This window comes from Aedes aegypti, chromosome 1 (assembly GCF_002204515.2).
Source record: "Aedes aegypti strain LVP_AGWG chromosome 1, AaegL5.0 Primary Assembly, whole genome shotgun sequence".
Lineage (NCBI taxonomy): Eukaryota > Metazoa > Arthropoda > Insecta > Diptera > Culicidae > Aedes > Aedes aegypti.
Genome location: NC_035107.1, coordinates 45,005,409 through 45,028,850, shown reverse-complemented (window position 1 = coordinate 45,028,850; position 23,442 = coordinate 45,005,409). Strand labels below are relative to the sequence as shown.

General features: G+C 35.4%; 1 protein-coding gene across 6 annotated transcripts in view; it reads right to left on the bottom strand.

The window, feature by feature from the left end:
* Window positions 1–23,442, bottom strand: part of LOC5579004 — a 511,737-nt gene that overhangs the window by 52,932 nt on the left and 435,363 nt on the right. The gene's annotated exons all lie outside the window — the stretch shown is intronic.

Sequence of the window (23,442 nt, the reverse complement as noted above, 5' to 3'; positions counted from 1 at the left end):
GCTTAAGCACGCCAAAATTTAAATGGCGGCCTTGCACGATTTGTCGATCGCATTCATTTCGCGCGGTGAATGGGACTAATTCGACGGAGGTACTGCCGAAATTGAAAGTTTTTCATTGCCCAAAATCACACAACACTGCTAATCTGCTCGTTCTGTCAGATTGCGCAAAGTTCAACACGTTTAGCCCAGGTGGTTGTAGGGAAAAGTGGTTCAAAATGCACTTACCTATAGCGTTAAGTGGTCAGTGGGTTGAACTCTGAGAAAATTGAGAGTATCTCTCATTGTAACAATGATGATACGCAACATCTCATGAGAGTCAGTTTATCGTCTACTGCTATGGCTCTGATTGTATCGGGGGATTACAGTGCATGATAAAACCTATCTAAACAAGCTTCAAACCAGGGGAGCGCCATTGCTATAGGACGTTCGGAGATTGTTTATCATGCCAGTAAAGTAAAATACCTACCCCAATGGTAAATGAGCGAGAGATATGGGTTTTATCATCGCTCTCTCTTTGGGGCTCTCGTTGGCTGCTTTAATTTATCAAGCTTGTTACAACTTGCAAATCATTGCCGATCATGGACCGATTCAGATGCGATGTTTTTTTTTTCGCTTGCTTTGATCGTGCTTCGAAATCAATTAAGAACGAATTTGACAATGTTCAACGATAAACAGACTCTCATGGTGTGTTGCGGGTCATGATTGTTACAGAGAGCGATAAATGCGAGATATTATCAATTTTCTCAGAATTCAACCCCTGTCTTAGATCTCTAATTTCACGGTATTTTCTCATAGCAGAAAATTATTACAGAAATTGGCAGCTTCCGGTAAATACATATCAAAAGCACACATCAAAAGCTTTCTATATTCAGCCTGGTAATCAATTTAATAAATAAAATACATGAACCACATTTCAATCAACCATCTTGAGCCCGCTGCAAAATCGCTAAAAGCTATGGAGAAACTCAATAAATATGTTCCGAGGCTGTTCAAGGGATTATCTTGGGGGCTTACCAGCTCTAGAAAGAGCTTAAGAGAGGAACTAGCACCACATTGTACTCTTTTCAATATCTTCTTAATATCCCTCATGTTAACAATTTAAATTGTATTTCAAATATCTTGAATCTTCTTAAAAATCATTATGACCCTTCGCTTCGATTATGCCCCCCTCTTTACACCTCCTTATGAGATTCAAGAGAAGTGAATAAGTATCCGATAGAGTTTTAGGGGGACAAACATTGTCAAATTTCATTGCAAATATCTTTGCAAAACCCTCACCTTTATTATGACCCCTCCTTCCATTTTGACTCCCATCTAATGTTCCGATACCCAAGCAGAAGCGAAGTTCTGACCATCAAATCAAGATATTGTTTTGATTGACATAAGAGATAAGAGATCTGAAGATAATACCTGTCATGTCTACCTATCTCAAGTAGCATCTTACTAATAAGTAATTATTTTACCTTTCGACTCTGGTACCTTTTATTGGTTCGTACCTATGGGTTCGGTTCTCTAGTTTTATGCTCTTGAAAATTTGAGGTGTGGCTTCGTTCTATAAGCATCTTAAATTTGAAATGTATAGAATCGAGTTTCAATCACAAGGCTGTTGTAAGGCTCCAAAGACTTCAAGGCATTATTTTGGGGGCATACCAGCCCCAGAAAGAGCGTAAGAGAGGAACTAGAACCACATTGTACTTCTAAACATCCCTCACCGTTAACAATTCAAATTCTATTTCAAATATCTTTGAATTATCTATGAAATTCGTTATGACCCCCTCTCTTCGATTGTAACCCCTTTTTTTACACCCCATTATTAGATTCAGGAGAAGTCGTAAAAAAGGCGTAAACAACCCCGACGCCAGTTGATATTTTATTTTCCTATTTCTTTCTAATATTTCCCTATTCAAATTCCATTTCAAATCGCTTTGAATAACCCTTACGTATATTATGACCCCCTTTCATTATGACCCCTTTTTAACATTCTTTTATGAGGTTCAAGAGTCCGAAAGGGCTTTGATGGAGAGACATTTGAATCACAGGGCCATTCGAAGGGGTTTTTAAGGGATGCATACACTGTCAGATGTCAGTAAGAGAAAACAACTGAGCCATCTATGGGAGGATGAAGAAGGGGTCTGGCCAAAGGTTACGGCCCATACAAATTTGAAAAATAATGGGATGGCACTGAATTCGATATTCATCTACTTTCATCTAGGAACATTACCGAACGATCGTCCATGTTGTTTAGGCATAATTTATTCTTTAATTCTTCTATGCATTTACTCAGGTATTCCGTCAGGGGTGAAAAATTTCCTGGTTTTAAAATATTTCCAAGGATTCATTCAAAATTCTATCACGACTAGCGATTATTCATTTACGAGCTCTTCTAGAACTTTTATGATTTTAATAAAAATGTTCAAAAAGTTCCACATTACTCTTCAAGGAATGCTTTACAAGTTTAGTCTTTTAGCTTTTTTAGAGCTTTTCCGGTAATTCCATCAAAAATTTCTTCACAAATCGATCCATATATTTCTCACGAGAACCCTTCAAGGAATCTCGGGGGTAATATTGCAAGTATTTTGTTAAAAAAAAGACAATTTACACCGTCTTCAGCCATAAGGCTGCACAGACTGAACATAACTTACATTAGACAACGGACACACGGAACGACCAGTGGACCAATGAAGAATTTTTCGTTTGACGAAAAGTTTTCTCCGACTGGGGCGGGAATCGAACCCACACTCTGTAGCACAATACGCCTAAACGACTGACGCCGCTAACCGCTTGGCTACGAAGCCCACATTATTATTATTTTACTAAAGATTTGTCCAGGATTTCCTTAGCGAATTTTCCTATAAGTTTCCCATGAAAAATCTTCAAAAACAATTTAATAAAAACAAGGAGGAAAAGTGCCTGGAAGAATATTTTGCTTAAAAGGAAAAATCAAATTTCTCGAAAATCCAAAAACGATCGTGGTTTATGTAAAGCCCTTTTTGAATCTCTTGGAATTCTCTCATAATTCATAACAAAAACTTCTGAAAAAGTCTCTTCAAGAAGTTTATTTTGTTTTTCAACCAATTAAGAAATTCATCATGTTTCGGGAATTTGTAAAGAGATTTTTAGGAATGTTCATGCTATCATCAAGGAATGACAGTAAATCTTCGAGCTGTTTAGTTGAATACTTGAATAGCTTCTAAAGAGATTTTCCAGTAATTTCTACGAAAAATTCTATACGAATAGATCCAATATTTTTCCATGAGAACCTTCTACAAAATCTGGGTGAAAATATTCAAAGTATTTCACTAAATATTTGCCCACAGATTTTCTTACAAGTTTCCCATTGACAATCTTTGAAAACAAATTGGGAAAAAAAAATCCATGGAAAGGTGTTTGGATGAATATTTAGCTTCAAAGGGAAACCCTGGCGTAACCTCTAAGGGAATCCCCGACACTATTTCTCAGAAATCTCAGAAAAAATTTTTGAGAAATTTCTGAAGGATTCTCTTAAGGACTCTTGGTAGAATTTTTGGAAAAATATCTGTTGGAACTACTTGTAAAATTTTTGGGAAAATACAGAATTCTTTTTTTATGAATTTATTAAGATATAATTCAGAGGAAATCCTTCAAGAAATTCTAGAAAAATGTAAAGTTAAAATCATTTAAGACCTGGGAGAAATACCTGAGAAAATTCTTCAAGAGTTTCAGATGGAATCGATATTTTTTAAGGAATTTTAAAACCCTTCACATCATTTCATGAAGGGACCTTCACGAAAACAAGTTAATGATTCTGAAAAATTATTGTATCTAAATTTGGGAAACAGTAAGTTACAAGACATAAATTTTGGTTTACCTAAAACTTCGAATATAGGTTCATTTTCAATAAAAAAGTTATTCTAAGAACAAATTTTGGTCGATTTTCAAAATTTTGGTTTTTTGTCAAAATAAATACATTCTTAATTTCTCTATACAGCCATTCCATGAAAAACCGATCTAGTGGGTCTCCGAATTCCGTGCAAATTTGCTATTTTGTTCCTTATCCGAAATAAGGATACACGTATTTTTGAAGTTTTTGATTAGGGTGACCATTTCCGAAATAGGGTGAGATTTGTAATGTTAAAAAAAATATAACTTTTGAACACCCTAACCGATTTCCAATCTTTTTGTATGGAATGAAAGCTTAAAATTTCAACTATTCAGACAAAATTGAAAAATATGTTTAACCGTGAAAAAATATAAAAATTTTTAGTTTTTTTTTTTAGATTTTTCATATAATTTAATGTAAAAAAAATTTTTTTTCAAAGTTTTCTATTTTTTCTGAAAAGTTGAGACCTTAAGCTTTCATTCCATAAAAAAAAAGATTGGAAATCGGTTGAGCTGTTCAAAAGTTATGATTTTTTTTAAACATTACAAATCTAATGCGCTGAGATCTACAGTGTGTGCCGATGAAAAATGACTGATTTTTTATTTTCAAAAAAATATATCTCAAAAACTAAAAAACATACATCGCTGAAAATTTGACAGTATACGTAAAATTTTCTGAACTTTTAAGAAAAAATGAGAGCAGCAATAGCCCCTTTGGTCCCGAGGCTTTCAAAACACGAAAAAACGGAAACTATTGAGTTTTTTCATGTAAAAAACACAATTTTTGTGAAGTTTTATATTTTTCCCGAAAAGTCAAAATCTTTAGCCTTCATTTCGTCCAAAAAGATTGAAAATCGGTCAAACGGTTCAAAAGTTATAATTTTTTTAAAAATAAAAATTTTGCAAAATCGCGATTTTTCTGGTCACCCTATTTCGGAAATGGTCACCCTAATCAAAAACTTCAAAAATACGTGTATCCTTATTTCGGATAAGGAACAAAATAGCAAATTTGCACGGAATTCGGAGACCCACTAGATCGGTTTTTCATGGAATGGCTGTATAAGTAGCCATGTTCGAATTATTTCGAGTTTAATGCAAAAATATTTTTTAAATATTAAAATAGGGCATTATTATTAGTTAATCGCGATTTTCAATCAACAATAATACGTTTTCGAGAGTAAGGACCATATTTTTTTCCACTTACTTATTTTCCTTGATGGAGAATCGTGAATAACTAATGAAAATGACCTATTTTAATATTTAAATATTTTTTCTTTGCACTAAACTCAATATAATTCGAAAATGGCTACTTCTAGAGAAATTGTTGATGATGATGATGATTATTATTTAGCCACCATCAGCTTGCGCTGATAACCTATGGCTGCAGAATGGTTTGTTGCAGCAGGGCTAGTTATGGATACTACTAGAGAAATTATACATATTATCATTATGGTTTCAAAATTCTTATTGTATCATCAGAACATATTTATTTTGACAAAAAATCTAAATTTTGAAAATCGGCCAAAAGTTGTTCTTAGAAAAACTTTTTTATAAAAAAATATTTTCCCATCATGAAACTTTGTCCCAAACATCTATTTACTATCAAGATTCTTTGATGAAAATTTAAAAAATGTCAAAAATGGGGTTTTTGTGTAGTTCAAAATTTAAGTATTATTTTTGATTTTTTTTGAAAAATGAAATATTTTTTCAGTGTATTTTTTTTCTTATAGTCCAAGCGGCTCACTACAACTTCTTCATAGAACATTTTTCCCTAAAATCAACAGTTTCGGAGTTAGAATTTTTCAAATGAGTTGCATGCAAAAACATATAGGCCATTTTCTAAGGTTATTCTTGAGTCAAAATGATCAATTTTTCTATGGAAAACACTTATTCCACCATACCAAAATCATGTACAAAATTCAATTCAAATCGAAGACTATCGAGCACGAATTTCATTTTTTTTTCGACTCATTCTGGATGGCATTCGTCTTCTTTTAGAGTTATGGTGTATACATTTTTGAAAGAATCCCAATAAGAATGTTTGGATCAAATGAAAGAAGGTGTAGGATTTTTTTTTCTAACTTTATTAACGAGATTTTTAGCCCTGGGCTAGTTCATCTCGGGACCAACGGCTTTGCTTCCCTTCCGAAGGAAGTCGTCACTGAAATTTTTAGTGACTATCTCGGGGATGGGATTCGATCCCAGGTCCTCGGCATGAGAGGCGTGTGTTCTAACCACTACACCAGATCCGTCCCCATAATGTGTAGGAATTATTGTTTCTTGTAAAAATATCGATTTTATTTCCTAGAACTCTAATATATACCTTTGGGGAACAAATTCTGTTGGACCTATGGGAAGAAGTAATAGTTGGAGAAATCGGTGAAATAATTCTCGCGTTCAGTATCATACAGGCGTATCTGCATTGATCGATTTCTCTTCGTCGATGTTCTCTTTGGGTTATTACATGAAAATTAAATGATTTTCGTCATATTTTGCGATACAGCATGAAGAAGGGCGATGAATGCTTTCTACTGACTCGAAAAAAGCAGTTCAAAACAGTCACCCGGCCATATGACTAGCTAAAGAGAAAATCGATAAAGAGAAATCTATCACTGCAGTTACGCCCTTATGATACTGAACGCGAGAATAAGTAGAAAAACATCTGCAGGAAATAGGAGCCGGATCTTATTTTTGGCACTTTTGACTCGCTTCGACAGTGAGGGTTTTTTGAAAGCTACAGATCCCATATTTGGTCACAATATACGGCGTACTTATGCGTTTCTTTGTGCAAAGTTTCAGGCAATTCGGCCAAAGTGAATCATGGAAATGCCCAAGTGGTTCTGCACCCTACTGAGATTTTTCTTCAGAATAATCTGTGAAATTAATAGACATAGGAACCATAGGAGTGCTCTAAAATTTTCTGGACCAAATTCTGAAGAAATTTCTCTAAGCATAAATTGAAAAATTGCTGGTGGCTCTCCTGGTGGAGTTCTTGAAAGTATTCCAGAAGGAAGCCTCTAGAATGTTCCACCAGAATTCACTGCAAAAAGATAAATCTTATCTTTCCCACGATTTTGATAAACTTTTTCTTTATAAAAAGCATTTTATAATTGAACAAACAATGTTTCAAATAGTGTTTTTTCAAAATCAGTTTAATTTTTTTGGTTGTTTTAAAATAGTAAATCTGATGAGTATAGAATAATAATCTTGTAGTATACAGCAGGTTCGATTTGTCTCAAGTTCGTCGAAAATTAATGTAGTTCTGGAGCTATCATGGAAAAGAGAGGGTTAAGGCAAAAAGTGACTTCAGAGACCATATTGATTGAAATTTCGTTGGAGACCTTAACCAAAAATAGACACTTTTTAGAGACATGCATTAAAATAGTAACCAAGCCTTTAAAAAGGGACCTGCTAACCTCAAAATATACTATTTTTCGTACCTGTTGTAATCTTCAATCTTCTCCTACAAAATTAATTATTCCATAAGCTCATGAGGCTACCCAACTGAAACTGGGAATCGTGCTTGCCTCTACCGTTTTGGCAATCCTTTGTACTGCTGCCTTATTTAGAAAAGATTTATTCGGAATAAATAGAAATAACTAAAAATTAAATGACTGAATATCTTAAGAAGTGTTGTGATAGCGGCGCAGCCGAAAATTTTGTCGATTAAATAGATTTTGGACATATTCTAAAATGTATTACCGGTTCGAAATATTTTCCCTGAGTGTAACAAAAATTCCCTGAGAATTCCAGATTTTTTCCAAGTTGAATAAAATTCGATGATAATTTAAGGTTTTTCAGGGGTTTTCAGATAGTAAACACCCCGTAGTAGCCTCTATGAATGCTCAATAAAAACTGTTTTTCTTTAAAAAAAGAGATTTGACAATAGGAATATCGTAAACTACTGTCATACGTTACAAGATTTTTGGAAAAGTTTATCATTTATGTGTAAAATGCGTTTGAGCTTGAGGCATAGTAGGCCATCATCTAGATTTGTACGCATCATTGATGATTGTTGCTAATTAACCTCACGATTTCAAAGTAATGGAAACAGTAAGTTTTTTACTGACATGGCTGAAAAAGTGTCAGCATACTTTCCACATGTGAGTGCATATTGTGATACTTTCCCGAATTGATGCTAAACACGAGGACTAAGCTTTATTATTTCAAAATTGCGAGCTGTTGAGTAAACATGGCTGCCAAAACGAATGACGGGCTGCTTAGCCTTAAGTTGGCATTTTGAACCATCCTACTCTACAATTGGGTCCTAAAATTTTTAATAAAATCTTGTTTTTTATTTAACAACACGAAAGAGCATGATACTTCAAGTACTTTAGCATTTTTTCCCGCTCAAATAACGGCTATATCATGTTTAAACTTTAATTTTAAAATTGGGTCCATAAATGAACCTTGACACTTGAGATCATGTTTGACGTACGCTTAGTCGACAAAAACACCACAGGGGTTTTAGTTTTAACACTGGGGTTGTTCCTATCTGACATTTCGGAAGGGACACGGAAAACAAAATACACCTAAAATTTGAGTTTAAGCCAAGGGGTGTGACAAAATCTAAAAAAAACATAAAAAATGTTTTTTGGACTTAAACCAACGGAAAACATTAGAAAATTGAGTAAACATGTATTTTTGGCCTAAACTTAAGCGTTTGGCACTAAAATCGGGACAGGGCTTTAGAGCCCTATTGCGCAAAAGAGATATGGAAAGATAAAAGCGAACTGATTGTCGCGTTGCAGGTTGGAGATAAGACACCTCGTTAGCTGCAAATTGTGCAACGTGCGATCGTAAATTTGCAACCCGTGAGTCGCTGCTGCTGCTGCTGCTGCTTGAGTCAACAACAATCAGATCGTCGCTGATGCGGCAGCTGATATGCAAAAAACTCCTCTCTCGTACACGGCCATTACTACAGATCCACGCGCTTTTAACGAGTTGCTAAATCATCTTACTTGGAGTTTGTTGCTATGGCGCCATGTGCGTTAAGGGTTTGGGATTTCCACTTGAACTCCAAGGCCACCTTCGATGTGTTAACACGGGCTATACTTACATGATCTGTCAATGTTTTCTCCCACAGCAAGTCTCCCCGATAAAAACATATATTATTAAAATGCAATAGGTTTTAAGGTCTTCCTTAGCCGAATGGTTAAAATCCACGGCCACAAAGCAAAGCCGTGCTGAAGGTGTCTGGGTGCGATTCCCGATCGGTCCAGGATCTTTTCGTAATGAAAATTTCCTAAATTTTCCTGAGCGTAGAAGTATCATCGTACCTGCCATACGATATACGAATACTCAAATGGCAACTTTGGCAATGAAAACTCTCAGTTAATAGTTGTGGAAGTGCTCATAAGAACACTACGTCGAGAAGCAGGCTCTGTCCTAGTGAGGACGTCATGCTTAGAAGAAGAAGAGCCTTTTCAGAGGCTAGCATTGAAAAAAGGATCAAGTCTCTAAGAAAATACCCGCTACCAGCCATGTAATGGCAAAGAGAGCCTCTCAGTGTAAAAAAGGTTTTTTTTTAAGTTACGCGAAAAATATTTCAATCTTGCTGAAACTTTCAACAACAAATGTGCACCATACGTTGTATAGTGTTTAAATTAATTCAACTATAAAATTAATTGTAAGTTTTTATTCGGGGCTTCGAAAGGGGTGGGAAAATGGGTCTTTAACCGTTTTCATTTACACACTTGGAACAATGAGGCTCCCTCATGGATCCGGGGAAAAAGAAGGAAGAAAGCATCGTGAGGAGGAGAAGTATCTGACTCAAAGTCAAATTTGCACACAATTTAATTGTAAAACATCACATCAACTAACCGGGCTTTGTAGGAGAATCGCAAAAAAGATTTTCCCACCAAAGTAATTGACTTTACGCAATATTTATCAGAACAAATAAAGCTACCTCAGGAGGCAGTCAGGGTAGGAATGTGATAAAAAAAATGGGAGACCTCAGAGACAGAGGTCGCGCAGATGGTTGATGGGTCGGAATAAGTCGAAAAAGTTACGACCGGCAAGCTGCAAAAATGTGGCATTGGAATGGACTGATTTGGAGTGAGTACAATGGGTAGTTGTGAGCCAGAAGATGAATGTTATGGGTAATTGATGGTCATTTGTTTGGTGGTGAATTAATTTGCACCGAGTTGGTGGGTTAAGGTCAATGATTCGGAGAATTGTATCTCATAGTTTGCTGAATTGCTAAATTCTACATGGGAAGAACCCAGAAAGGCTAGCAGAATACTTCTGAAGGGCTTTCAGAATACTTTTGAAAGGTTTTCAGAATTCTTCCGAAAAGCTTTCGGAATACTTCTGACAGGCTTTCAGAATACTTCTGCGAGGTTTTCAGAATACTATTGAAAGGCTTTCGGAATGCTTCTGAAAGGCTTTCAGAATTCTTCTAAAAAGTTTTCAGAATACTTCTGAAAAGTTTTCAGAATACTTTAGAAAAGTTTTCAGAATACTGCTGGAAAGCTTTCAGGATACTTCTGAAAGGCTATCAGAATATTTCTGAAATGCTATCGAAATACTTCTGAAAGGCTTTCGAAATACTTCGAAAAGGCTTACAGAATGATTCTGAAAGGCTTTCAAAATACTTCTGAAAGGCTTTCAGAATACTTTTGAAAGGCTTTCAGAAAACTTTTGAAAGGCTTTCAGAACACTTCAGAATGCTTTTGAAAGGCTTTCAGAATACTTCAGAATACTTTTGAAAGGCTATCAGAATACTGCTGAAAGGCTTTCAGAATACATCAGAAAAGCTATCAGAATGCTTCTGAAAGACTTTCAGAGTACTTCAGATAGGCTTTCAAAGTACTTCTGAAAGGCTTTCAGAGTACTTCTGAAAGGCTTTCATAATATTTCTGAAAGGCTTTCTGAATATTTCTGAGAGGCTATCAGAATAATTCTAAAAGATTTTCAGAATAATTCTGAAAGGCTTTCAGAATACTTCAGATAGGCTTTCAGAATACTTCAGATAGGCTTTTAGAATAATTCGGAAATGGCTTTCAGAATACTTCAGAAAGGCTTTCAGAATACTTCTGAAAGGCTTTCAGAATACTTCAGAAAGGCTTTCAGAATACTTCTGAAAGGCTTTTAGAATACTTCTGAAAAGTTTTCGGGTTACTTCTGAAAGGCTTTCGAAATACTTCTGAAGGGCTTTCGGAATACTTTTGAAAGGCTTTAAGAATACTTCAGAAAGGCTCTCAAAATACTTCTGAAAGACATTCAGAGTACTTCAGATAGGCTTTCAGAGTACTTCTGAAAGGCTTTCAGAGTACTTCTGAAAGGCTTTCATAATATTTCTGAAAGGCTTTCATAATATTTCTGAAAGGCTTTCTGAATATTTCTGAAAGGCTTTCAGAATACTTCTGGAAGGCTTTCAGAATACTTCTGAAAGGCTTTCAGAATACTTCAAAAACACTTTCAGAATACTTCTGAAAGGTTTTCAGAGTACTTCTAAAAGGCCTGAAGGGCTTCAAGAATACTTCAGAAAGGCTTTCAGAATTTTTCTGAAGAGCTTTCAGAATATTTCTGAAAGGCTCTCAGAATAATTCTGAAAGGCTTTCAGAATAATTCTGAAAGGCTTTCAGAATACTTCAGAAAGGCTTTAAGAATAGGCTTTCAGAGTACTTCTGTTAAGCTTCAGAATACTTCTGAAAGACTTTCAGAATACTTCTGAAGAGCTTTCAGAATACTTCTGAAGAGCTTTCAGAATACTTCTGAAAGGCTTTCAGAATACTTCAGAAAGGCTCTCAAAATACTTCTGAAAGGCTTTCAGAGTACTTCTAAAAGGTATTATGAATACTTCTGAAGGGCTTCCAGAATACTTCTGAAAGGCTATCAGAATACTTCTGAAAGGCCTTCAAAATACTTCTGAAAGGCTTTCAGAGTACTTCTGAAAGACTTTCATAAAATTTCTGAAAAGCTTTCATAATATTTCTGAAAGGCTTTCATAATATTTCTGAAAGGCTCTCATAATATTTCTGAAAGGCTTTCTGAATATTTCTAAAAGGCTATCAGAATACTTCTGGAAGGCTTTCAGAATACTTCAGAAAGGCTCTCAAAATACTTCTGAAAGGCTTTCAGAGTTTTTCTAAAAGACAATATGAATACTTCTAAAGGGCTTCCAGAATACTTCTGAAAGGCTATCAGAATACTTCTGGAAGGCTTTCAGAATACTTCTGAAAGGCTTTCAGAATACTTCAAAAACACTTTCAGAATACTTCTGAAAGGTTTTCAGAGTACTTCTAAAAGGCCTGAAGGGCTTCAAGAATACTTCAGAAAGGCTTTCAGAATTTTTCTGAAGAGCTTTCAGAATATTTCTGAAAGGCTCTCAGAATAATTCTGAAAGGCTTTCAGAATACTTCAGAAAGGCTTTAAGAATAGGCTTTCAGAGTACGTCTGTTAAGCTTCAGAATACTTCTGAAAGACTTTCAGAATACTTCTGAAGAGCTTTCAGAATACTTCTGAAGAGCTTTCAGAATACTTCTGAAAGGCTTTCAGAATACTTCAGAAAGGCTCTCAAAATACTTCTGAAAGGCTTTCAGAGTACTTCTAAAAGGTATTATGAATACTTCTGAAGGGCTTCCAGAATACTTCTGAAAGGCTATCAGAATACTTCTGAAAGGCCTTCAAAATACTTCTGAAAGGCTTTCAGAGTACTTCTGAAAGACTTTCATAAAATTTCTGAAAAGCTTTCATAATATTTCTGAAAGGCTTTCATAATATTTCTGAAAGGCTCTCATAATATTTCTGAAAGGCTTTCTGAATATTTCTAAAAGGCTATCAGAATACTTCTGGAAGGCTTTCAGAATACTTCAGAAAGGCTCTCAAAATACTTCTGAAAGGCTTTCAGAGTTTTTCTAAAAGACAATATGAATACTTCTAAAGGGCTTCCAGAATACTTCTGAAAGGCTATCAGAATACTTCTGAAAGGCTTTCAGAGTACTTCTGAAAGGCTTTCAGAGTTCTTCTGAAAGGCTTTCATAATATTTCTGAAAGGCTTTCATAATATTTCTGAAAGGCTTTCATAATATTTCTGAAAAGCTTTCTGAATATTTCTGAAAGGCTATCAGAATACTTCTGAATGGCTTTCTGAATAATTCTGAAAGGCTTTCAGAATACTTTAGAAAGTCTTTCAGAATAATTCGGAAATGGCTCAGAATATTTCTGAAAGACTTTCAGAATACTTCTGAAGGGCTTTCAGAATACTTCTGAAAGGCTTTCAGAATACTTCAGAAAGGCTTTCAGAATACTTCAGAAAGGCTTTCAGAATACTTCTAAAAGGCATTATGAATACTTCTGAAGGGCTTCCAGAAAACTTCTGAAAGGCTTTCAGAATTCTTCTGAAAGGCTTTCAGAATATTTCTGAAAGGCTTTCAGAATATTTCTGAAAGGCTATCAGAATAATTTTGAAAGGCTTTCAGAATAATTCTGAAAGGCTTTCAGAATACTTCAGAAAGGCTTTCAGAATAATTCGGAAAGGCTTTCAGAATAATTAGGAAATGGCTCAGAATACTTCTGAAAGACTTTCAGAACACTTCTGAAGGGCTTTAAGAATACTTCTGAAAGGCTTTCAGAATACTTCAGAAAGGCTTCCAGAATACTTCTGAAAGGCTTTTAGAATACTTCTGAAATGTTTTCGGGATACTTCTGAAAGGCTTTCGAAATACTTCTGAAGGGCTTTCAGAATATTTCTAAAAGGCTTTCAGAATACTTCTACAAGGCTTTCAGAATACTTCCGAAATTCTATCAGGATACTTCTAAAAAGTTTTCAAAATACTTCTCAAAGGCTTTCAGAATACTTTTGAAAAGCTTTACAAAAACTAGTTTGTTTAACAAATATTGCTGTAAGTTTAGCTCACATGGCCAAACTTGTACGATAATCTGAGACTAGCTTTTTTAAGCCTGACGATTGAAAGAATACCAATTAGAATTGTTCACGTACACTTTTCTGCTCTACAATTCCCAATGTTGAAGATGAGCTAATCTGGCTCACTATTGCGATCGAACCTTTCCAAGGACTGTATTTGTATCTTGGAGCTTTCCTTTGAGATTTTTTTTTTTCAATTTCAGAAACTGTGCTGCGTTGATTCAGATTTTGAATAAATACTTTAAGTTGATCTTTTTTATAATTCTACATTGATACTCACTGACATTATGAGCTAATTTGGCTCACTTACAAGCGAAAAGATTGAGATCCATTTGAGTTGTGGCGAATCATGACTATGATTCGCAAATTTCACTTGCTTTGAATTCCCGTTCGATGATAATTACGACGAGGCAACTGAATTTTACACGAATCTGGTTTGTTTAACGAATGTTGCTGCAGCTCTTGAGCAAGATGAGCTAGTTTAGCTCCGATAGAAAAAAAGTACTATAATCTGAGACTAGCTTGATTAAGATTAATGTTTGAAAGAATACCAATCAAAATTGTTCTCGTACACTTGCCTGCTCTAGAATTATTGTCCCCAAATTCCAAGTGTAGAAGATGAGCTAATCTGGCTCATTATTGTGATCGAACCTTCAATAGTCGTATCTTTCTGCGTGCTGCGCAGCAATTCGATAGCCTAAAACTCGACATTGATCGAGTTTTTTAAACATATTTGAGCATCGAGCTCCAAATAGAAGTTAGAGAAGCTTGACCTGAATTCACTTTCCGAACTATGAAAGGAAATTTTAATACTAATAAGTGAATAATAATAGCTAATTTTGCTTTAATTCTTCTTAACCCGACCATCGAAATCAAAATCTATCTAAGGAAGAAATCACAATCGGACAGCACCATTCCCATCAAAATGACCAGTAAATTGTTTCCAAAATCGGTGCACATTGCGTTCCTTTCAGATCATACATAGATTCCACACGATTCAAACTTCAAAAAGATTGCACCGCCTCTAGCCCGAAAGCTCGACCACAATTGCCGCAATTGGCAAGCAATTGGCGCGCTCGCGGAAAATGGCGAAATTAGCCACTTGTGCACATCTGGTGCCGAGGCGCTCAATTTTTGAAATGTTCAATAAAGGCAAATCTTCATTCGTTCGGATCCCAGAAGAAGTAGTTCGCAACCGATGACTGGTGAGATTTTAGATTGTCTTGGTTCATCACTACGGTTATCACCAGCATGTGTCAGGGAATCTATAAGAAAAGGTTAATTTTTCTATTCTTCCTTTCTTTTATCTTTACGTTTTTTTTAATTGACTTTGTTATTCTTTTTCTTTATTTTTTCTTATCATGACATTTATTTTTATATCTTATTCAATTTATTTCCAACTATCACTGTTTTATTATTTTTTAACAACTGTACTTCTTCTTTTATGTTTTTTTTAAATTTTATTTCTCTATTTTATAAATTTACATCGCTCAAGTAATGCCAAATCTTCTAATTTTCTCATATAATTGAAAACATCTTTTTTTCATTTTAAAAAAATCTATTCAACAACTTTTTTTTTGAAATTAACAAATTTTGAAACAATTGATAACTTTTTAAAAATACAAAAATTACAATCGCTAAACGTGGAAAAATTGCTTTCAAAGGTATGCAAATTTCCTACCAAATCACCATCTATTATTAAACGCTAGAACAACGCAACGTTCATAAACTTTTCAATTACCCAAACATTTCCCCATAGCGTCTAAGCGCCCTTTCATCTGTCAGTTTCCCGCCATTTATTGATCAGGGCGGGAAACGTTTCAATTGGAAAGCATAATTCGCATTGAGCGCATTTCCAACCAAACGGGGGGGGGGGGGGGGGGGGGAGGGGGCGGTATCATAAACAGTAGGAAACTAATAGACATTACTCCAATTGCGAGCCGAAACCATTTGAAAGCACAATTATTGTTCGCCGTCGCCTGAGTTATACCGATTGGGGTCCAACCGTAAGTGCCGCACCGATTACACAGAGCAACAAAAATGAACGTTTTTGGCTGTCTCACGGATCGAATTAGTGAATTTCGGGTTGCTGAATGTGATGCCACTCTGAGAAATGTTGAAATACGTCATAATTTTGAACTTAAAGTCGCCAAAGTTTCAAAAAATATTGCTTAAACTTGATTTAAATTTATCAAAATTATTAGTCATCCCAGCCACCAAGCATGCTAGATAGCACTCGAACATTGATGTAGGATATAATTTGGTTTGAATAGCGCTTTTAAATTTCGATTGACAAGAGTCAAGTAACAATCTGAAAGATCTTTGCAACGTGTCTGCAGACTCCACACCAAATTTCTTGTTTCTTTTGTAGGACAGTATACAACATTTTTCAAATTAAAAAAATAACTTTTAAACATCGGAAGCAATATGAACTTTGTAAATAAGCATACTTTAATACATGAAGTTTGAATTTTGAGACAAATACACCAAACAAGTTGGCAAACTTGCATGCAAGTTGGTTAAAATCGACAAATTTTGAATTTTCAACAACCAATATCTCAAAAACTTGACGTGCTATGATATTTTTGAAAACGGCAATGGATTCAAAAACCCTTAAACAAGTAAACATCGGTATTTTGGTGCTCAAGACAAAATTTTGTTCAACAGTGTTATTGTCGAGACCCTACCCCCGATGGTAACCCGGGCTCGCTTATGCTCAGTTCTATGCTGCATAATATTACAAGAGTGAGGAAGGTGCGTTTTCCGTGCGCTTTCCATAAAGTCGTTTGCAAAACGAACGAAAATAAAAAAAATCTGGGCATATTATAGGTAAGCCGTGAGCGATCGGTGCTTTTCCCTTTCGTTTGATATTGGGAAAGGCCGCGAGGCGAGCTCGTTCAAATGCGATCACCTAAGCAGGGGGTTTAATAGGGTGCGGCTCGTTTGTGTGCTACGATTTAATTATTACTGTTGGAAACGAGGGGCACCTGTTTCAGAGAGTACGTTAGTTTTGTAATATGGTAGCCTGGTTTAATGCATATTTGTTTGCAAACTTGTGTAGAATGTTGCATGAAGATTTTTATACAAGCCTACACAAGATTCTGTGGCTCAAAACCTTAACAAAACCTATATTGTTACTTGAGGTGGAAGCTCAAGTAACACTTTAGGTTCTATTATGGTTCTATAACCAACTAAACTTCTAGAATATAGTCTTTATTACTTCATACGAAGCCAAATTGTTTTATGGGAGCTGCCATGCAAGTTTCCACATGCTCGCATACAAGATTGCAAGTACAAAAGTTTGCGTACAATTTTGTATTCAAGCAAATATCTCTCTTTCTGTCAGAATTCAACATTCATTGATTCTGAACGAACAGATTCACTGAATCCTACCAAAAACCTCAAACTGTCGAGAACAAGGTTGGTTCTGAGTTCAGTAGAATGTCAGATAGAGGAAAGATTTAAAAAGAAGTTAGCTAGAAGCCAGGGTGGAATTTTCTCGGAATTACATCTGAATTGGTTTTAAATAACTGAGCTGAACTAGCTCTTGCTTATTTAGAAAATCAAATATAGTTCGTTCTGATCTTATTACTTGAAATGAAGAGCCTCTTGAGCTCAGAATTCGATTTATTCGTACATCTAATGGATTTCACTAAACAGCATGGCTCTGATGCTCTTACCAAGTCCTAAACCAGATTCCACAAAACCACGAGCCAAATTTGCTCACTTGCCTATTACGGAGTTCACCCAAAATGATAAGCATTAAGAATCCAGAGAACTATTGATTCGCCCAAAATCAAGCCCACTCTTAAAACCTCTAGTTCTTATTCAAATTCTTAGTCAAAGTTATGTGGCAACTTCAATCAATTTTACTTAGAGTAGTGAATAACATTTTTTTCAGGGTACTGACCAAATTATCAGCATTTGAAAAGAGTTTTTCTCAGTCTGACCAATACTGTTTTGGGGATTTTATGCCATGCCAGAAATCGTAGTTCAACAAAATTAGCATTGATGACCGTACAATTCGTAGTTGCTACTCCGTGATTGACAAGAATCATCGAAATTGTACAGGGAACCAACAGATGTAGCTTGGGAGTAGCGTACCATCTTCAATGTACATTTTCGAGGACTCTGAAATTAGTAATGTCATTAACGGCGCCGGTCACGTCCTTACGGTCACCGGGGAAGGGAAGGAATGTTAGTGTGACATCCATTTTTACTAAAGACCGAGTATACCTCTGCATCTTCATAGTTGCCACGGGAAGGAGTTTTGTTAGTGGGAGGGCTTCAAAGCTACATGATCAGGATTCACCTTGGTAAGTGATGCGATGCATGTAACCTCTGTTTAAAAAGTTATCTATCAATGCGTCGACATCTTAAACATCGAACTATTCAAAGGTTTGAGTCTCGAAATTTTATAAAAGATGAATAAGCGCTTATGTCAACACTTAATTCATAGTTTGTTCAACAAATTCATGGAATAACACATGTTACGATTCAAATGTATTATTACAAGCATGAAACGAGCTCACCAATTGGTAATCCATCCTCGACTGCACAGTTACAATCGCAGCGTCAACACGTATAAGCAGGAATATAAAATAATTCCGTTGGCGCGCGAATGACGTGTTAACTGAAAAAAAAAACTCCGAGCGCGCGAAAAATGAATCGGACTGCCATCGCAAAGAACTGGGCAAACGGACGAAGCCAGCGAAAAAAACACTCCGAGCGCGCGAAAATGAATGCCTTCAGTTCAACAATATTACTTGAATGATTGCAAAGTGTTTATCCAGCATATGTAACAGATTGATTCCGTTCATAGTAGAAATACTTACCATCTTTAACGGAATGCGCTCAAATAGTTGATTAGATCAATGTCGAGTTTTATAGTATTCAATTGCTGTGCAGCTCACTTTCTGAATTTAAAGTAAAAATCTTAGCAAAAAATCCAAGATACAACTACAACCAAGTTCGATGGCAATAGGGAGCCAGATTAGCTCATCTTCTACATTGGGAATACGGGGTGCACAATTCTAGAGCTGGAAAGTGTACGTCAACAATTTTGATTTGTATTCTTTCAACCATCAATCATACGTTAGCTAGTTTCAGATTATCGTAGAAATTTGTCCATTTGAGCTAAGACAACATTTGCTAAATTATCCAGATTTGTTCAAAATTCAGTTGGTTTGTCGTAATTATCATAGAACGAGAATTCAAAGCAAGCTTCTGTTCAAATCCGTTGAATATTCCTTTGAGAATTATAATCATGATTTGCCACAACTCAAATGGATCTCAATCTTTTCGACTGTAAGTGAGCCAAATTAGCTCAGAGTATCAGTGAGTATCAAAGTGGAATTGTGAAGAAAATTCACACAAAGTATATATGCGAAATTGAAATTTATTAACGCAGCACAAATTCTAAATTTAGTAAACGGAAAAAAATCCAATAGTGAGCCTGATAAGCTCATTTTCTACATTGGGAATCTGGAGTGCACAATTCTAGAGTCAGAAAGTGTACGGAAACAATTTGATTCGTATTCTTTCAATCATCAATCTTAAGCTAGCTAGTTGCAGATCATCGTACAATTTCGTCCATATGAGCTTAGCTTGCTCAATTATCTACAGTAATATTTCTCAAACTATCCAGATTTGTTTTGATTTCAGTTATTTTGTCGTAATTATATTGGAAAGACAATTCAAAACAAGCTTCTGTCTTAATCCGTTGGACATTCTTTTGAGAATCATAGTCATGGTTTGCCACAACTCAAATGGATCTCAATTTTTTTGCTTGTAAGTGAGGCATCTAAGCTCAGAATATAAATAAGTATCATAGTGGAATTCTGGAGACAATTCACTCAAAGTATTCATTCAAAATCTGCATCAACAATGTCTTGAATATGAATTATATTGAAAAAAATGTATATGGGATTGGCTCAGCAGCCTACACAGTTTTTATTCATGTTCCTGAAGGATGGAATTACTTGAAATCATCTTACGTGCTGTCAAGTCAAACTTAATTAGAATACAGAATAGAATTGAGTCTACACAAAGTTTTACGACAAATTGGTCAAAAGCAACGAGCCTTCTAAGCTATTCATGTTATTTTCCGGTTATAAGCTTACTTATCGGTTCTGATTATTTTCTAAGAGTTTATGAATTATCTCAAACCATAAGGACTCACAATAAGTCATTTAGGTATTGGAGCTGCATCTGCTCAACATTCTATGATGAATCAATGTTAGTAGTGCTCATACACTAATTTCATCAAAATTATTGCATTCACCAATCTTGAGCAAACCAAGCTCAGAAATTTATAAATATCCATTCATTTGAGCTAAACTTACTCATCTTTTTCAGCGTATTTGACAACATTTACTCGGCGAACCAAATAGGTTCGAAATTCAGTATTTAGGAACAATCAAAAGGATTTCTCAGAATTCTGTTTTGTCGAAAAAGGAATTATGCATACGTGTGCATTAAAATATGCAGAGCTTACTCTGAAACTCTTAGAAGGGAGCTTTTTTAGCTCAGAACTGCTTTTGAAATATTCATACTAGTACGCGGAGCCGATTAGGATCACTGTTTGATAAAAAACATTAAAACATGCTTATCAAAATTCACATTCCGCCGTGGTCAGCAAGACAAGTTGACATTCAAGTTTTTTTTTCCAAAATCGGTACACTTTCTGCGTGATTCAATAAAAACTTTGAGCTAGATTTTCTCAGTATTAGGAAATGTTATCAGCAAAAATTGCATGTTAACCTAATTCGTTTAAATTTGCTCCAAGTAAATGTGCAGCAGAAATTCCTAAAAACAAGTACGAGACCATGGTGAGCCACATTAGCTCATCTTCTAGAGCGGCATTCCGAGGTGCACAACTCTGGAGCGAACAGAAGCGTGCGTGAACAATTCTGATCAGCATATTTACAATAACACCAACCAATCAATAAGAATGTTTGCATTTTGCATAACAGAACAATTGTGAGAGTTTTTAAAATCCACATAACGATTTCTGAGCTATCATTCAACATCCGGAGCTATATCTGCTCAGTATCCAGTTTATTTCTAGTAATTTTTAATCCGTATCTCACGAAATTTTGTTCCTGCTTGGGCACAATTCAACGTTTTCAAAATTAACCATTTTAACCTGGCAAGGTTTGAATTTCATGGTCCTTTTTTATCTGAGCTCAAATAGCTCATCTGTGTACTCAGCATCTTCGACGGATGAGGAGGTCTCTCGGAATCTTTCAGACTGCTGAATTCTGTATGTCCTGTTTGGAAGCAACCGTACGGAAGCAATTATTGAAACTTATTTCTGAAGCTGGGAATTCCTAAAAAAAACATGATGGAACAATATGTAGAATTATTCAAACTCAGCCGACATTAACGATTCGGAGCTGTTTCTGCTCAATGTCCATTGTTGCAGAATTCTGAGTTATATTCGACCCTCTGGGAATGTTTCTTGGAACTCGTGCATAATTCTTAACAATATTCTTGCAATCACCCTAATATTGAGTTAACTAGTTTCGGAATTCAGTTATTTTGAGTTGAATTTCCTTATCCTTTTCAGCAAATCCAGAAACTTTTGCTCAGCGAAATTTGATTAATTTGACAACAATAAGCTGTTCTCTCCTAATTGTAGGTTTTAAAAACAAAATTATTTTTTTCTATTAGTGCCTGTAGAAGCTTAGAATATAGATGAGTTAGAAGGTGATACTCTGGAGAGGGTTCTCTCAAGGTATTTATTCAAATGCTTGCAGAGTACTGAGCTGAATTTATAATTATGAGACAAATTGTCTCCGCATATTGAGTATTGTATACTCATAGTAAATGAAAATTTTTATTCAAATTCATGATAAATGTCCATTGATGACACCGAACAGAGTAAGCCTGCAAAACTACACAGGATCGTCTAAGAATTTCGGACAGTTGGCTTCCGAAAGGTGAAAAAATACGCAGCTTAGTGAGCTTTTAAGGCTCCTGAGTTCAACTAGCTCTTTCAATGGAATCTTGACTGAGCTCCACGTATGCTACGCATACTAGACGATTTGCTTAGCTGCTGAACCCAATCCTTTGATCAGATGAGAGCTAGATTCAATCAGCAACCTGACACATTTGTTCTATGCTGAGAGCAGGATTGGTCTTTGTCGGAAGAATGATTCCAACTTACTGAACATGTTCGTTAGGAATAAATCAGAGTTTAAAGGATGATTTTATTCAAAAAATTGAGCAACTTTGGTAAATCGAACATTTTTTTTTTTTTTGGAAATGGAGAGAATTAAAAATCTCTTTTATCAACCCGGGTTGGCCATCAAAAGTTATTTCTCTTTTTTTTAGCATTGTATTCGAACAGGTTTCAGATAATTTAAACAAATTTCTAAAACTTAATTTTGATTAAGAGGTGAAGAACTGACATACAATAATGTATTTTTTAAGGCTCGCGAACTTAACAAGCTCTTTAGTCGAATCTTGGATGAATTTTGAGTTTTGAACAGAATTATGCTTATGTTTTCATAAACCTGAATTAAAGTTTGCTTCCAAAAGGTGCAGAATTTACACAGTTTAGTGAACTTTTATGGGCTCTACCCCATTTGGCATAAAGCCATTTGGCATAATGCCGTTTGGCATAATGCCGTTTGGCATAATGCCGTTTGGCATAATGCCATTTGGCATAATAGCCATTTGGCATAATGGACATTTGGCATAATTTGAAGAATACATTTTCATATTTAGAGCTACTGGATTCGTCATTGCCTAATCAAACCATTACGATTAGGATCCGTAGCCAAAATTACTCAGCTTGCTGTACTTGGTTTACTTGCAGAGTCCAGAGCAAGATAAGCTCAACGTCCGAGGAAGTGCTTTTCAACATTTTGCGGATAAAGTTCTGATCAGCATTTCTAAATTTCCACCGGGTCCAAATTCTAAGCAATTTGTGTCTTATTCATTTCTTGGATCCAATTTTGATCACTGTTTGAAAAGAAACTTGATCTAACTCTAAGACAAGATTTCTTCATTATTCTGAGTTAAACTTAATATCGCAACAAGATTTACTCAGAATTGAAAGTAACATCTCTTTTGTTCAGAGTCAGAAGTAGAATATGCTCAGAAACTTGAGCGTGACTCGTTAACATAATTCCGGGAACAATTCGATTAGATTCATGAGCCACTTGTGCTCAGTACCTGGAATCTGATGTTTGATAAAACAAACTCGTTAACAGTTCGTAAACTTTGGCTTTATTCTGTAAGAAATTTTGAACATTTACGGATAAAGTTCTGATCAGCATTTAGAAATTTCCAGCAGGTCCAAATTCTAAGTCAATTGTCGAGTAGAATTTTCTAAACGAATTGTACATGACTCATTTGTACAGTCTTGAGAAAGATCCATTCAATATCCGGAGCCACTTGTGCTCAATACACGATGTCAGTTTTGTGCACTGTTTAAGTAAATAAAAAACAGTAGAAAATCGCTTACAATTCGGCTAGACTCGGAGGTGAGAGCAAGTAAGTCTTTTTCTGAACAACGTGTTCAGCGAAATAATACAGGAGCTCTATTCAGTTATCAATAAGATTCTGAAATGAAACCCGATCAGTAACTTGTGTCTTATTCATTTCTAGGAGTCAATTTTGATCACTGTGTGAAAACAAAATCACAATTCGCTCACAATTTTCACCCGAAACAGCCTTCAATCTTGAGTGCAAGTTTGGAGTAT